The sequence below is a fragment of the Mesocricetus auratus genome, unplaced genomic scaffold (assembly GCF_017639785.1).
Source record: "Mesocricetus auratus isolate SY011 unplaced genomic scaffold, BCM_Maur_2.0 Super-Scaffold_100022, whole genome shotgun sequence".
In the NCBI taxonomy this organism is placed as follows: domain Eukaryota; kingdom Metazoa; phylum Chordata; class Mammalia; order Rodentia; family Cricetidae; genus Mesocricetus; species Mesocricetus auratus.
This window is the reverse complement of record NW_024429203.1, coordinates 5,044,461-5,059,978: the sequence shown is the minus strand read 5'-3', so window position 1 is coordinate 5,059,978 and position 15,518 is coordinate 5,044,461. Positions and strand designations below refer to the sequence as shown.

Here is a 15,518-nt window from a genome sequence, read left to right as displayed (position 1 = left end):
TTTCAGGTGGTTTTTCTTTTCTCCAAAGAACTTGAGAAAATGCCTTTCAGTGGCTAAATCCAAAGAGCAAGATGCCTGGAAGACAATTGTTAAGGAGGGAGATTCTGTTCCATCTCACCTGGGTTCTCCACATCACCTCACACCCCCAACCTCATCTTCTCCAGGAGCTGCTAATTGGCAATGTCTGAGCCTTGAGTTCCTTCTCGGGTCCCAAGGAACTTTGAGTCGGGACTGGCAAGAGGTCAGCTCCATCTGTCCCTTTCCACGGCCACTGCTCCCCTGTAGTGAGCCTACACATGTCCTCTGGGAGACCTGGCCACTTTTCTTTCTCACAGACCCCTCAAGGGAAAGGTACTCTGGGTCTGCAATGTGCCCTGTCCATTTTCAGGGCCAAGCACAGAGAATGGGAACAGAACAAACGGCCTGAGATCTGGCTGCCTGGCTCTAATCTACCAAACAGTCCCACACTAGGGATACCAAAGCCTCGTATAAACTACTCACAAACAAACATTATTTCTACCAAAGCTGGAGAGGTGGTTGGGTCACACCAATGTTTCACAACCACATCCAAAGTCCAAAATCCTTACCTAAAATTGCTGGTGCCAGGCTAGTCTGCCAGAGAGCTAAGCATTATTGACCACAAAGCAAAAGAATGACCTGAGCATCTATAGTCAGGGCTGAAAATTGGCATGATCAGAAGTTCGGAAATTTCACTAGAACTTTAACTGGGGTGGCAGAGGATTTAACCAGAGGCATAGGTTTGCACTTTCAAATCATTTCTTGTAGAACTAGATGGCTTCCCAGGACAGCTGTGCCACCTGTAATGTCCTCCTCACATTGTAGTGGCCTAATCCGTGTCCCCATGGCTTCTTAGTCTTTCCCAGCTGTTATGGGCATTCTTTCCTGCCAGCCTGGTCCCAGCTGCCTGGAGCCCCAAAGAATCACACGGATGCTATATTAATTATGAAACTGTTGGCCATTGGTCGTTGGCTTGGGCTTCTTATTGGCTAGCTCTGTCTTAATTTCTAGTCTATTTCTATCAATCTATGTATTTCCACATGGTCTTGGCTTACTGGGGGATGTTGGACCTGCAACTCCTTTGCCTGATACATGATTGCTGCTCAGCATCTCCACAGAGAAGAGAAGAGAGCGATTTCCTGGTTGTCCCTGCTTATATCCTAATTCTGCCAAGCTATGTCACTTCCTGTCTGGCCAATCAGTCAATAAGTGTTTTATTCATTAGCCAAACATGTGCACGGAAGAACATTTCCCACCAATCAGCCATCAGTAACCGCAGCATTTACTTTCTTGAGCCTTCAGCCCTGAGCTTGGCAATTGCTTCTTTTCATTATCAGTGGTTTCAGACAGCTACGAAGTGCTACTGGGGAGTCTGCAGTGTGAAACTACTTCAGTACTGAGACAGCAACATGCCCATTTCACAGATGTGGAAAATGACATTGCAAAACATTGCCAACTTTGACTCATGTTGGTTCCCAGCACCAGAAGAAGCTGCAGTTGTGTTCTACCTGCTGCCCAGGGTTCCTAAGTAGAAAGAAAACCCAGTATCCTGACAGGCCACTGTCTAGCAGGAGCCGACTGGGGCTTCAGATCATGTTGTTAAACTTGTCCTGACGTGTCTGGCATGATAATGCTCTGTTTCTAGTAAGGGCTTCTTCAGTCTTCTGCCAAGAATGGACTTTCCCTTTGGGTCAGCATGGAACATGGGGGTTTTGGTCCCTGTGTTCTGAGCAGACCAGCTGGGATCCTCTTGGGTTATTGGCAAGATTACCCACAGGGGAAGCAGATGCTGAGCCCAGGAGGTTGGTCCTGATGCAGAACAGATGTGGGTGGTAATGAACGGCCTATCCTCAGCTCACGTGCCTCTTGTTGGGTGTGCCCCACTCATCTATTCCCCGCCCCAACAGGACCAGAACCATTCTTTTTGGCTCATGTCTCACCCTCTGTCTGTGAGCTTGCCATTCCCATCTCAGGAAATCAGTCATGGTCTCCAGTACTGACCTCCTCACCTCTTCAAGTTCTCTTGACCTTGGTGGAAGGGAGCAGCTGCTGGGTCCTCGGAGGTCCTCGTGGTTTGTGACTTCAAGGATGCCCAGTGATAATCTACAAATAATCCCGGCACTTAGAGGTCAGCCTGAAATAACATTTCAAAACTACCTATCAAAAAAGTCCACACACACACACACACACACACACACACACACACACACACACACACACACACACACACGGTGAGAGGAAGAGCTACAACAAGAGTGACAGTGAGATTAATCCTAAGACTTTGTCCTCACCTTATGACCAAACAGAAGAGCATAGGCCCAGGGAGCTGCTAAATGGGTGGGGATCACCCAGGCTCAGTGAGGATGCTGAGCCAGGTGTGTGCGCCTGTCCTCTGTGTGGTGTGGGGTTTGTGGGAAACCCTGGAAAATGCTGCCGTCTTCACCATATCTTCCCCATCCTTGATGTTCTTAACATACATGAAGAAGGGAAAAGCCGTGTACTGAATTTCTGTTATTTAATGTTACTATTGATAATTTCTTTATGTTCACTAGGGAAAATTCATAAATGGAGAGGGAAGGAAATGAATTCAGGCTTCATAGTGCCCCACCCAAGAGATGTTTGCCAGCACATCTGAGGCCTTATCAGCTGATCATTTTTAATTAAAGATAGTTTTTATACAGTTTTAGTTATGGTCTTCAAAAGCCTGGCTTTTCCTGATTATTGGGTATGCTATTTAGAAAATGTATTAAAAGTAAAAAGGAAACATAATTTCAATATCTTGCCATTTTTGAATAATTACTGAGACTATATTGCCATATATCTGGATTTTTTTTGTATAGTCAAGCTCATATTGTTTCTTCGGTTTTCATGCACATTTAGTGAAGGAAATATACAGTTCTTGAAGGAGAATGCCATGAGAAAGTATCTGCCCCTCAGTTTTCCCAATGGACCCAATGATTTGGTTAATTGAGCAAATTCACTTAAATTAAAAAATAAAAGTAAGCAGAAAAAAATAAAGTAAAAAAATGTGGAATGAGAAACATGTCCCTCACTGTGGAAAAGAAATAGGAACTTCATCAAAGCTGAGTGTGAGCTTTGTAGAACCCACCTTCAGCACACACTGCAAATGGAGGCCTGGCTCTGGTCCCCAGCTGAGGGAAGGGAGAATGCTTGTAGCTGTTAACTGCTGTGGAGTAGTCCTTTTGCACACTGTAAAGGTTTGTCACTTGGATTGGTTTAATGAAACACTGACTGTCAAGTAGCCAGGCAGGAAGCATAGGAGGGGGGACCAAACTTGGGAGGGAGAAGGGCAGAGTCAGGGAGATGCCAGCTAGACACAGGGAGCAGGACATGAACATGCCATGCTAATAAAGGTACCACCGTATGGCAGATCATAAATAAGAAATATGGGTTAACTTAAAATATAAGAGCTACTTAGTAATAAGCCTGAGCATTTATAAGTAATATTAAGTCTCAGTGTGTTTATTTGGGAGTTGCTGGTAGGACAGAAACTTCTTCCTACAGTTAAGCAGTGTGTTCTGCTTAGGGTGCTTGGGTGCTCTGCAGCAAGAAGGTCTCTGAGCTGTGTTCTACACAAGGATGCTGGTCTGAATACTATATTTGTGAACTATTGCTTGTTTCCTCTTCAGGCTTCTAGTGTTGCACAGCTATCTGAGACTAGCCTGATTACTCAGTTATTTGCATGTTACTCAGCTGTGTGCAAGATTTAACAATTTACTAGGCAGTGGTGGTTCATGACTTTAATCCCAGCACTCGGGAGGCAGAGGCAGGTTGATCTCTGTGAGTTTGAGGCCAGCATCGTCTACAAGAGCTGGTTCTAGGACAGCTACGGCTACACAGAGAAACCATGTCTGGAAAAACCAATAACTAAGTAAATAAATACAAAAAATATCTAAAGATTTAACAACTTATTGCTGGTATTAAAATATCTTTTCATTACATAGGCATAGACTTACCTTTATGTATATAAGTTAATGCATGGTAACCCTTTTTTTCTTCAGAGTTGAGCCTTCTCTTTCTCCTAGAGAACGTCTTTCAAAAGTGTATCTTCTTAAACTGGATTTGGGGGTTCATGCCTGTAATCACAACACTCAGGAGGCTGAAGCAAAGAGTCTGAGGACAGTGCAGGCTACAAACTGAAACACTGTCTAAAAACTAATATCCTTAATATAATGTTGTGATCTCATTCTCTCTCTATGACACCCACAGTGTTGATGACCTCGTTTCCATACTCCACATTTCTCCCTTTAGAAAAAAAGCTTATTATTTTTCTAGTTTTAACTATGTCATGGACTTTTTGTTTGTGGTGCTGGGTAATTGCATAAAAGTATATCTGATAGTGAAAGTATAAAATCTAGTGTGAAGTCCCACAGCTTCTGATCCCAATTGTTTTTCTGCAATAGTTTGTTGACTTTCATAGTCTTTGAGTCTGGTTAACTTTGGTGTGTGATTTTTTTTTCAAATTTTCTTACAACAGCTCAGATTTTCAGTGCCTGATAAATGTACATTTTCTCACTGAATTCTTTCAAGTTCCATTTGATTTATTATTATCCCTCTTTCATAGGTAAAGAAATATATTGATGTAGAGTAAGAGTAAGATGGGAGATGGCTTAGTGGTTAGGAGCACTGGCTGTTCTTCCAGAGGACCTGGGTTTAATTCTTATCACCCACATGGCAGCTCACCATTGCCTATAACTCCTTTTCCAGGATATCTGACACTCTCACACAGACATACATACAGACAAAATACCAATGCACATAAAATAAAAATAATAAAAGAAATATATTGATGTACCTTAAGAGAAAGAATCAGATGACAGGAAGGAATATCAAGTTTTTTTAAACTACAGAAATATTTTAAATGGTTTATTTACTTTTACCTATGTGTATGCATGTGTGCCTGTAAAAGTTTATGTGCATCATATGTGTGCATGTCTTTGTAGAGGTGAAGTATCCATGGAATCTGGAGAGGAAATCAGAGCCCCTGGAACTGGATTTACAGGTGGTTGTGAGCTGCTCGATATGGGTGCTGGGAACCAAACATAGGTCCTAGAGAAGAGCAGTAAGTGCTCTTTTAATCCATTACTATATAAAAACTTAGAATTGAAATGTTTCATGGGCAAATATATTCAGTAAGAATAGATACAGAAGGATCTTTTAGTGATTAGGTATTTTTAGAGCAAAGTCAGCTATATAGAAAAGTAAATGTCTAGATGTATAGAAAAGAGAGGGAATTAGTTGTGAGGTAACAGCTCTTCCAGATGGTGAGGTGATAATTCCTCTAGTCTACATTTAGCAGAGACTTTTCGTCCTGTATAGAAAATTAAGTTAATATAATTGAAAAAGTATATTAGAGTTCAAAGCCAGGACTATCAAGGGGTGGCCTGGCCTTTCTAATACACAAATAGTTTGGGTGATGAATGCTTCTTAAGGATGATGATGATCATGATGATGGCGGTGAAAATGATGACATTAGTTCAGACGCAAACCTTTAGCTATATGTACATGATTTATAGTAGAAATGCTCAGTATATTTTCATTTAGCCACATGGAAAAGGCTGGAGGTATAATAGCTTTCATATCCCTTGGATGAGCAGACATTCAAATGCTACAAGATTTTGAGTTAAGTCCTATAGCTTGATCTATAAGGGAAATTCCAGGCATGGTTGTGACTCCAGTCGGATACTGGGATGTAATGGTCTTTGAGTCCCCATCTCCACTTCTCTGTGTGTTATCACTGCAAGGTTATCTTTGGATTTCTTCCACTCAGCAGTATCATGCTTTGCCCACAAAGGCTCTATTATACAAGTAATTTGGAATCTGTGTCAACATGCCCAGAAACGAGGGCTCCCTAACCCTGAAGGCACTGGGTACCTCCGCTTTCTAAGGTAACATGATAATGCAGCGTAGCAGGAATGGGACAACAGAGGCATCCTATATTGCCTGGGTGCCACACACCAAGAGCTGCTGGCTGCTCTTTGGGGGAAGTTTAAAGTCTGTTAACAAATGCTTAGACTTCGGAATCATGGAAGCTTCCATGGCTCAAATGACTTCATAATTTCCAAGGTTGTGTTCACCTTGTGGATGTTTTCTTGTCTGTAGCAAGAAGAAGAAATGTGCTGGCTGGCACTTGCAACAAGGAAGGTCACCTATATGGAGCCCACTTAGCTTCCTCCATTCCTACTTAGCAGGCGAGAGAAGCCTTTCCCCCAACATACACACAGGACATGAAAATGGGTTTGGGGTTCTTGAGATGGTGGTCTTCCTCTCATCACAGGATAGTTTAATGTCTGCGTACATTGCAGTGTGACAGTCATTTTATTAGAGTTCTTAGAACTTGGCAAGCACAGACTATTTAGCTATTAGCTGTTTAGAATTCATTATGTTAATTTACTTCATCTGAAAAGGAAATCAATAATTTCTAATGCTGCTAATAAATATTTTACAAACATTGTCACTGACGTGACTCATAATGAGGTATCCTAGAATATAATTATTGAAAATGATTCCATGAAACATGAGATGATGCAAATATTTAAGAACGTGGATCAGGGATTTGGAGAGATGCATCAGTGGTTGCAAGCTTGTACTGATTTTGTGGGGGACCTGTGTATAGTCCCAGCACCCATGTCAGGCAGCTTACGAACTGCTTGTAACTCCAGCTCCAGAGGATTTGAACCCTCTCCTGGACTCTTTGAACACCTGCATTCACATGTACACAAAACCACACATGCACATACACATATACACATAATTTTAAAACTAATAATAAATCTTAAAGAAAGAAGGTCAATGACTGATGCTAAACTTAAACTAATTACCATGGGATCAAAATGAAATTGTTTTACCCTTGATTGAAGTTTCCTGGGATAGATGTGCCCTGCATGATGCCAGGTCCACAGGATCCGCATTGCCCTACAGGTTTCCCCTCTCCAGGCATGCCATATGGTAAGTGCATTCCCATGGCAGGCTCCCTAGGCCTGCCCCTGAATGTCAGCCGCTTCTCAGAGTCACGGAGGACAAAGCATTTTTTTAGCAGCAGCTAAGAGTCCTCTGCTCTTATTCTAGTGGCTTTGTGAATCTCACTTGGTTCTGCTGTTACTCAGAGATGGCATGTCAACTCTTTGACGGAGACTCGTGAACTACTGTTTTGGCAAGTGGAAATGGCACATGAAGGCAGATCTGCCTCTTTGGCATAGTTCTGTCTTTACGCTGGAGATGACACCGACTTCTCCAGAATTCAAGGATTCAGTGGCGGGTGTCAGGAGCTACAGTGGGCAGCAAGGCCAATGCACAAAGCAGATTCCGAAATGCTGATCTATCTTACTCTCCTTGCCTCCAGCTTTTGCAAAGGTGAGGGCACTGGGTCAGAGCAACGGTGGGTAGTAGGATGGAGACTTCCACATAGAGCCTCGGTACTGGAACTGATGGCGCCATCTGGAGTGCAGAGGGAGGGCCAGGGGCAGGGGACCCCACAAGAGATAAGAACAAGAGCCAAGGACAAAGTCAAAGGGGCTGAGAATGTGACAGAGCCAAGGAGCAGTGGTGTGAATGGGTGCCTGGTGTCATCCTTAGGAGAAGGGTGGTTCTTGTAGCACATTCTCCTCCATACTATGTTTGTGTCATTTCTTAACTAGAGTGTTGTGATAGTAAAAGCCGACCAGTGATTTAATCCAGAGACACATATTCTTTGCCATTTATATTTTCAGCCCCTACTTAATACCAAAGCCGGAATTTTCCAGCATCAGGATGTCCTGGATACTAAATGAATACAGAGAGTAGTCTGCATTGAGCTACTCATTGAAGACTACATGCTTCCATCACCTTATCTGTAAGAGTCCCAGTCCTCAGAAGAATTTCCCTCCATAGGCCCATTTTTTTGGCGGGGGGAGGGGGCAATTGCAAAGAGTACTTGCATGTGTCTGAGAATCCGTTCCAGTCATCGCTCACTATGTTGCCTGATACCTCAGAGGTGCCTATCTGAGCTGACCTATGCCTTGTCACTCAAATCATTTCACCTGGGTCAGGCCACTGCTGTAGCACAAACATCACACCTGACCTTTGGAGGGTCAATGGAACTAACTTGGGGTTGCCATCTCTAGAAGAGGAGACTGAACTGGGTTTGAGAGCAGTTAGGTGGTTTTGGAGTGTAGACAGTCCTACCTCTTACTGAGGTCAGGTATCACACCACCTTTCTGTGTTTCTTCATCTACAAAAGAGGATGGCGCTAGCATCTTCTGTGTGGGATACTGTGCTTACATGAGTTCGTGCTGGGGAAAGTGCCTACCATGGACGCTTGATGAGCTGTGAGGTCATTAAACACATCCCAGGTGTTGGGGCATGAGGCTTCCTGGGCCAGGTGGAGCAGGCATTGCTGGCGGAAGCCTGAAGAGAGCCCTGGATGCTCAGGCTCTCCAGCGATCTCTGCAGCACGGAAGGCAAGCAGCTCTGACCACACTTTTCCTCCCAGTGTGGCACTCAGATCAGAGTTCCTGACAGAACCAGATGCCTCTCTTGAACTATTTTTTCACTCCCTGGATGACTTGGACTTGCAGACATTGCTCCAACTAGGAAAGCAAGACGCCGAGTCCTGGTGGGAAAAGAGCAAATTGTCAGAGGGGCATTTGGAGATTTTGACCTCCCTGCTCCTAATTACTTTTCCTGCTATTTATACAGCTGAGTCAGAGGTTCCAGGAGAGTGAGGCAATGCTGGGGGTTGGGGATTGGAGGAGGGGAGTGAGTTCAGGAGAAAGAGGAGAGAAAGAATTGAAGAGGATGTTTGTTCCCTGAGAGTCATCAATTGATCCAGTCGCATTGGCAAAGCAATTCCAATTTACTGGACATGTTATATGGACTTCCCAGTACCTTGATAAAAAGGATGCCTTGTCCACAGAATCCTGGCATGTTTGACTCCTGAGTTTGGCCAAAATTTGAAAGTTTAGAGACAGAGGAAAGTCATTTGAGAGAGCACAAAGTGCTGAGGCTGGGACTGAGCTGTGCTTCCAGGCGGGGACTGAGCTGTGCTTCCGGGACTGAGCTGTGCTTCCGGGACTGAGCTGTGCTTCCAGGCGGGGACTGAGCTGTGCTTCCGGGACTGAGCTGTGCTTCCGGGACTGAGCTGTGCTTCCGGGACTGAGCTGTGCTTCCGGGACTGAGCTGTGCTTCCAGGCGGGGACTGAGCTGTGCTTCCGGGACTGAGCTGTGCTTCCGAGCCTTTCTTCCACCTTTTAAGAAATTGGCTTTGTTGTCAGTCCAGGGCGCTAGCAGAAGTGCAGTCCACTCATGTACACAGAGTGCCTGCTTCAGGACTTGCCTGCCCTTTCTGCCTAAAAATCCCCAGGACAACGGAAGCTTTCTGACTATTTTTTTATCCTTTGTTTGACAGGGCTTCCGTGTTACTCAAAATGATAAGAAAAAAATTCACAGTAGCTTCAGACCTTGTTACATGTTTTAATATGCCATCAGTGGAGCTTTCTTAACTTCCAGTGTTTTATAGTAACAGGGTTCTTGCTTCCAGTGTCATTGACATCGCCAGTTATGTAAACTGGATGAGAACTAATTCCCTTAAATATTAACCACCACTGTGATAGCATACAATACAAGACCAGAGCTTATAGAACAAATATATTCTGCAAGGGGGATTCGTTAGGTTGGTGTCTTTATACAGATATTTCACAGCATAAAGGAATGCAAGACTTCCTCAACAAATATTCTACAACACCTGCGTTTTCACTAAAGCCCCTGAAATCATTCCCCCCACCAATCTTTGGCTTCTCCCCATTTTTCTTATCATCAGAGGCCATGTTTCTTAATTTGTGTGAGCCACAGTCTGCTTACTGCAGCATCCAGGGCAGACAGTAGGCATCTTCGGTCTGGTACATGACAGTGAGCTGTGTCAGTGGCTCTTGGGCAGTGTTCATGTGCAGATGAAAGGTAACCCTATGTTTTGCAATATAAAGTTAATTTGCCTGTTCTTAGATAGGGTCTCGTGCAGCCAGGCTGAACTTCTTATTCTTCTGTTTCCACCTCTGAGTTACAAACGCGTTCTATCATGCTTGGTTTATGTGGTTCTGGGGACCAAATGCAGGACTTCTTGCATGCTGAGAAAACGTTCTACCAACTGAGTTACATGCACAGGCCCAGCTTTTATTCTTTCTGTGAGATAGGAAGATGCCCACTATATTATTGTTAATTCCTTGCCTCTTTGCAGCATTACATTGGTTCCTGCTACGACATACGTTTTTCTAGAGGAAGAAATGAGACACAAGAAATGTGTCTTATTCGTAACCTCTAGATGAGCACTGTCTAACTGACCTTCCTTCAATGATGGGAGTGTTCTCCCGTCCATGATGCCCGGCACATGTGGTGACCAGAAGCCTGAGTGTGACAGAAGAGCAAGACCCCCAAAGAAAGAAGTGACTGCATTTTGTTCCACAGCCAAGTGGACTTTGTAGGTATGTTGAAGGACCTTGAGCTGGGTAGATGGTCCTGGATTAACTGCATGGGCTTAGTGTGATGAGAAGAGACTGCCGCAGATAGCCAGGAAGTGATCTTTGAAAGTGTGACACACTGCTAGCTTTGAAGATGAAGGAAGAGACCATCTGCCAAAGGAAGAAGGCAGCCTTTGCAAGCTGGGAGAAGCAAGGGCCTGTCTTCTCCCTGGGGACTCCTGAAGGACATCAATCTGCAAACATCTGTGAGACTCAGCCCCGATTTCTGACCCATGGAACTATAAGATGTTAAACCGTGTTCTTTCTTTTTTTAATAATTATTTTATGTGCATTGGTGTTTTGCTTGCATGCATATATGTATGAGGGTGTCAGATCCCCAGAAACAGGAGCTACAGACAGTTGTGAGCTGCCAGGTGGGTGCTGAGAATTGAACCCAGGTCCTCTGGAAGAGCACACAGTGTGCTTTACCCCTGAGCCATCTCTCCAGCCCCAAACTGTATTCTTTCTTTAAAAAAAGTTTTGTCAGTTCTTTGATAATTTTACACAACATATTTTGACCATATTCATTTTACCCACCCAATTCTGTGTCCTTTTAAAATTTTGAACTTATCAAGACCAATTTGCGCTTTCCTTTCCTGACTGGTCTCTAGTGTAGCTCCCAGGGTCCATATTGTAAGATGGCTGATCACAATTCTCTACTCAGCAGTCTGCAAAGAACCTCTTGGCACTCTAAGGCACGCACCCAGCTCAGTTCCAGCTTGATTTCTTTATGTCCTATTCTGTGACCAAAATGTGTGTTGTCTTCAGCATAAAGCCTTACAGTCTAGCTGTGGCAGTTGACTACATTTGAGAGGGGAGCCTGAGGGGTCTCTCTGCCCAGTAACTTGTAGGATGTTAGCCTATCCTTGGTGCTAGGATTTTAATTTAATAAGCCATGGATAACTATTTGATTCTCACTGCTTGAATTTTTACTTTCTCCTTCTAGTGTTTGCCTTTGATAGAATTGTTCTTTTTCTCTTTGTCTTTTTTCTAAGTTTCCTTGTGCTTCTGTTTCCAGTTCTTTACTTCATAAAGACTGGCTTTTGCTTTGAGATCCTTGTCCTGTCGCCTCCTCCTCCTTTGAGTAGCTCAGGATCCAGCTCAGGTGTTGTTGGTACTAGAAGCACTTTAGCACTCTAACACTGAGCTGTGCCCCTAGTACTTGTTCTTAACAGAACAAGTACTAGGCATTCAGATCCTTTAAAAGTGATTTTTTGTTTGTTTGTTTTTGGTAGTACTAGGGGCACACTGAGCTGTGCCCCTAGTACTTGTTCTTAACAGAACAAGTACTATGGCATTCAGATCCTTTAAAAGTGATTTTTTGTTTGTTTGTTTTTGGTAGCAGGCATGGTTTTCCTCTTATTGAGTGAACCTTAGGTCCAACGAGAGAGCTGTTGGTTACCACCAAGGCATGTGTGTCATTTCTGCATCCTTAGGGCACCTTCTGATATCATGAACTCCAGTCCTCAGGGAGGAGGCTTTCAATTCAGTTCCAGCTCAGAGGTCTCTGGTTCCTGTGTCTGAAGAGCGTGTTGTGGTGAAGTGTGCGGTGTCTTCATCAATAGGGACTTAGCTTCCACCTCTGAGGAGCCACCAAGGCTAACAGCAGTAGCCTGTTATTGACCAAAAACTCAAAAGAGGGTTTCTCATGCCTGCTGTTGTGGTTTTTATTATACTATCTTTGTATTTTAGAGGGAGCATTGTTAGCCCAGATAGGAAATTTTCATTAAAAATATTATCTGTATCTACTTATGTGTACTATATATTGACTTATATGAACTATAGACACTTTTAGGTAGTTAGTGGTATGGTTCCCCATGATTTTTTTTAGGAATCTTTACTGTTATTTTACTCTCTCCCTTTCTCTGTTTATCCATCTTGTGAATAAACAGAACCCCCCCCCCCGTCATTGTATGAAATCATGGATCTTGGAGGAGAATCTACAATTGCCACTTTACAAAACAAGCACAATCCCTAACTAACTATAATCTAAATATTTGCTCTTATACCCACAGAAAAATGCAGTCTTCATCTCTCATCAAGGAAATTTCTCTTTGCAACAAGAGACCATTGTAGAAAAACACTACCAACCAAAACACAAAGTTGTGGAACCCAGTCCTGATGGAAACATCTACAACATAATTTCTTCAGCTAAGGCTCAGGGATCACTGAAGATCAGGAGGCAGAAAGATTTGGGAGTCAGAGGGTTCAGGAGTTTGATGCAAGATCGTATCTCCTAGGAATGTCAGAAGTTACATCCATAAAGTCTCACCACAGTGCTGCCTAACCATGACTGAAGAAGGACAATGCCAGTAGACATGATAATGTGGATGGGGCTGGGGAAGCCCGTGAGGCCTCAGCCCTACAGAGAGAACGATCGCCAACCAAGGAGTGCTGAGAGTGGGAGACACAGTCTTCTCCAGGGAAGAGCACACTTGCTCATCCAGTACCAAGTGGTTATCCCTGAAAGCATAAATACAAGTAACAGTATACATACTGAGCAGGTCGTGCTTATGTATTTAGGAATATATGCATGTACACACACATGCACGTGCATAATAGCAATTAATGAAATAGAGGCCATGTGTTTGACAAAAGAGCAAGGGGGCTTTGTGAGAGGGTTTGGAGGGAAGAAAGGAAAGGGAGAAGTGTTGGAATTATATTTCAAAAAGTAAAAGAAATAATTAAAAACTTATTTAGTGCATATAAGTATTTTGTCTGCATGTATGTCTGTGCACCATGTGTATGCCTGGTACCCAAGGAAGTCAGAAGAGGGCATTGGATCCCTGGGCCTGGGGTTTCAGTGGCTGTGAACTACCATGTGGGTAGTGTGAGAATAGAACCCAGGCCATTTTGCAGGAGCAGCCAGTGCTCTTAACTGCTGAGCCGTTTCTCCAGCCCCTCACCTTCCTCTTAATGAATTTGCAGTTCTGTATTTTGTAACCAGCACTGCTTTTGCCAGGATCTGTTGTTTTAGCATACTGTGCTTCATTTTCATTTGTTACAGGAAATTTCTCTCTCTCCCTTATGATTTGGTCTTTTGCCCACTGGTTGTTGAGGAATATTTTAAGATTCTGCAGATTTATGGATTTTCCAGTTTTCCTTCTGTTGTTGATTTCTAGCTTCCATTGTGACTGGACCAGTTTTTTTGTGTGATTTCAGTCTTTTAGAGTGTATTGCATTGTGGCCTAACATGTGCTATTTGGCCTGTTTTAGAGCATGTTTCAAGTGCATTTGAAAAAAGAAATGAGTGTTGGGATCTGCTGGTGGAGTGTTCTGTACAAGGCCCTTGGCTCCAATAGCTTTAGTATTATTTTCAATGTAATTTTTAATTATTTTATTTTGGTAATTTCATATCATGCACCCCAGTCCCACACATTTTCCAGTCCTTCCATATCTGACACCTACCCATGTAATCTCCCCCCATAAGGAAAAGAAATTAAAAAGAAAAGAAAAACGAAAGAGTGCCTCACCTTTCTGGGCAGCCTTCTGTCCCTCCTGTCACGCCTGTCTTGGCTGTGAATGTCCCACTTCTCCCTTCCACCTTTCCCTCGTCCCCATCAAATATTTTTTTTGTTGTGGTGGCATTGGAAGCTGTGGTGTGTCACACAGTATATCCCGTTTACCCATTCAACTTACAAATGTTCATTGCAACATGTTGTTGGTCTGGTCCAAGGCCTCTGGCTTCTGCTAACCATCAATATTGAACCCTCTCTCACCAGGACTGCTCTAGGACATCCTGTTATTGCCTTGAACTATGGAGATCCCGAGGCTATGGTTCCCTATAGCCTTCGCCAGCTCCAGCAGCTCGTAGATGGAGTAGATGTTGAGGCGTGCCAACTCAAGGCCCTGAATCTGGGCCCGGGTGGCAGCTGAGTTGGTCAGCCCGCCAGCTCTCCCATGTGCTCACCACAGCCTCCATGAAGTCAGTGAGGGGCAGGGCCAGCTCTCACATGTGTAACTGCTGGTGAGTGGCAGCCAGACCCTTGGCTATGCTTCAGCTGGCACCTGAGACGGTGACATACACATGGCCTTTCCTGGTAACGTGAGCCACGGACATCATCACAGGCCCGGCTGCGGCAGGGCCACTGACGCAGACATTTTCCTTTTGCTACTATGAGACTTACAAATAATATCTTAAAATCTCAGCTATCCTGCCTCAGTAATTTTTATTTTTGTTATTGTAAGAGGAGAGCTGCTGTTTTCATGAAATCTACAAATAAATCTATTTTGTTGTTATCAACAAAAGAAAGTTTAAGATATTAGTAAAAATTAATGCTGGACTTATTCCACCTCACGGCAATATCGGAAAGCAACAGCTACAATCAGCAGCCAGCTAAACTAACTGCAGGGACCCTCAGGCGGAAGTGGCACACAGCAGGGGAGGTTTAGAAACACACACCAAGGGAGTGAGTGGGAGGCACTCAGCTGCCCTCCAGCAGGTACAGCAATGGTCTGAAGGTCGCAGCTCGAGTCACAGGTGTCTCTCCTGAATCAGAGGGAGCAGTGTGGAAGTTAAAACCTAGACAGACCGTTAAAGGAAGACATTGAGTCACACTAGCAATAAAGGGAGTGTGAACTACAGAAAAACACTCAGTAATAGATATTTGTGGGCTAGTACAGAGCCAGATCTCAAAGTGGGCTCTCAGCTAAAATCTAGTGCAGTCAGCTCAGACCCAGCTCTCCACCAAGTACCATGAGATACTGACACCATAACAGGTGCCCCTTTCACTCCAGGATGAACTCTGAGCCTTGACAATGAACAGAGCCGAGCGCAAACAAATTAAATTCTCCCTCCCTTAATTATACATAGTTCAATTTATAGCATTGTTTAAATTAGTATTTTCTTATACTTCATTAATATGAATAGCATTATGAATGATATATACAGAGATATAAAAGATGACTTGGTCAATGGCAAGACTTTTTTTTTCAGGTAGGTTCTCTCTTTGTAGCCCTGACTGTCCTGGAACTCACTATGTAGACCAG

The 15,518-nt window shown here is 43.7% G+C and overlaps 2 long non-coding RNA genes across 2 annotated transcripts; one reads left to right on the top strand and one right to left on the bottom strand.

Moving 5' to 3' along the window:
- Positions 1-1,162: 1,162 nt before the first annotated feature.
- On the bottom strand, positions 1,163-9,013 carry LOC121133504. Its single transcript, XR_005870363.1, has 4 exons — positions 8,905-9,013; positions 6,888-8,629; positions 3,996-4,115; positions 1,163-2,121 (listed from the first exon to the last, which is right to left on the bottom strand). It is a non-coding gene; the product is annotated as an uncharacterized LOC121133504 (long non-coding RNA).
- Positions 9,014-9,215: 202 nt separating this feature from the next.
- Positions 9,216-13,224, top strand: LOC106021815. Its single transcript, XR_001196969.3, has 3 exons — positions 9,216-9,972; positions 10,250-10,493; positions 12,545-13,224. It is a non-coding gene; the product is annotated as an uncharacterized LOC106021815 (long non-coding RNA).
- Positions 13,225-15,518: the final 2,294 nt, after the last annotated feature.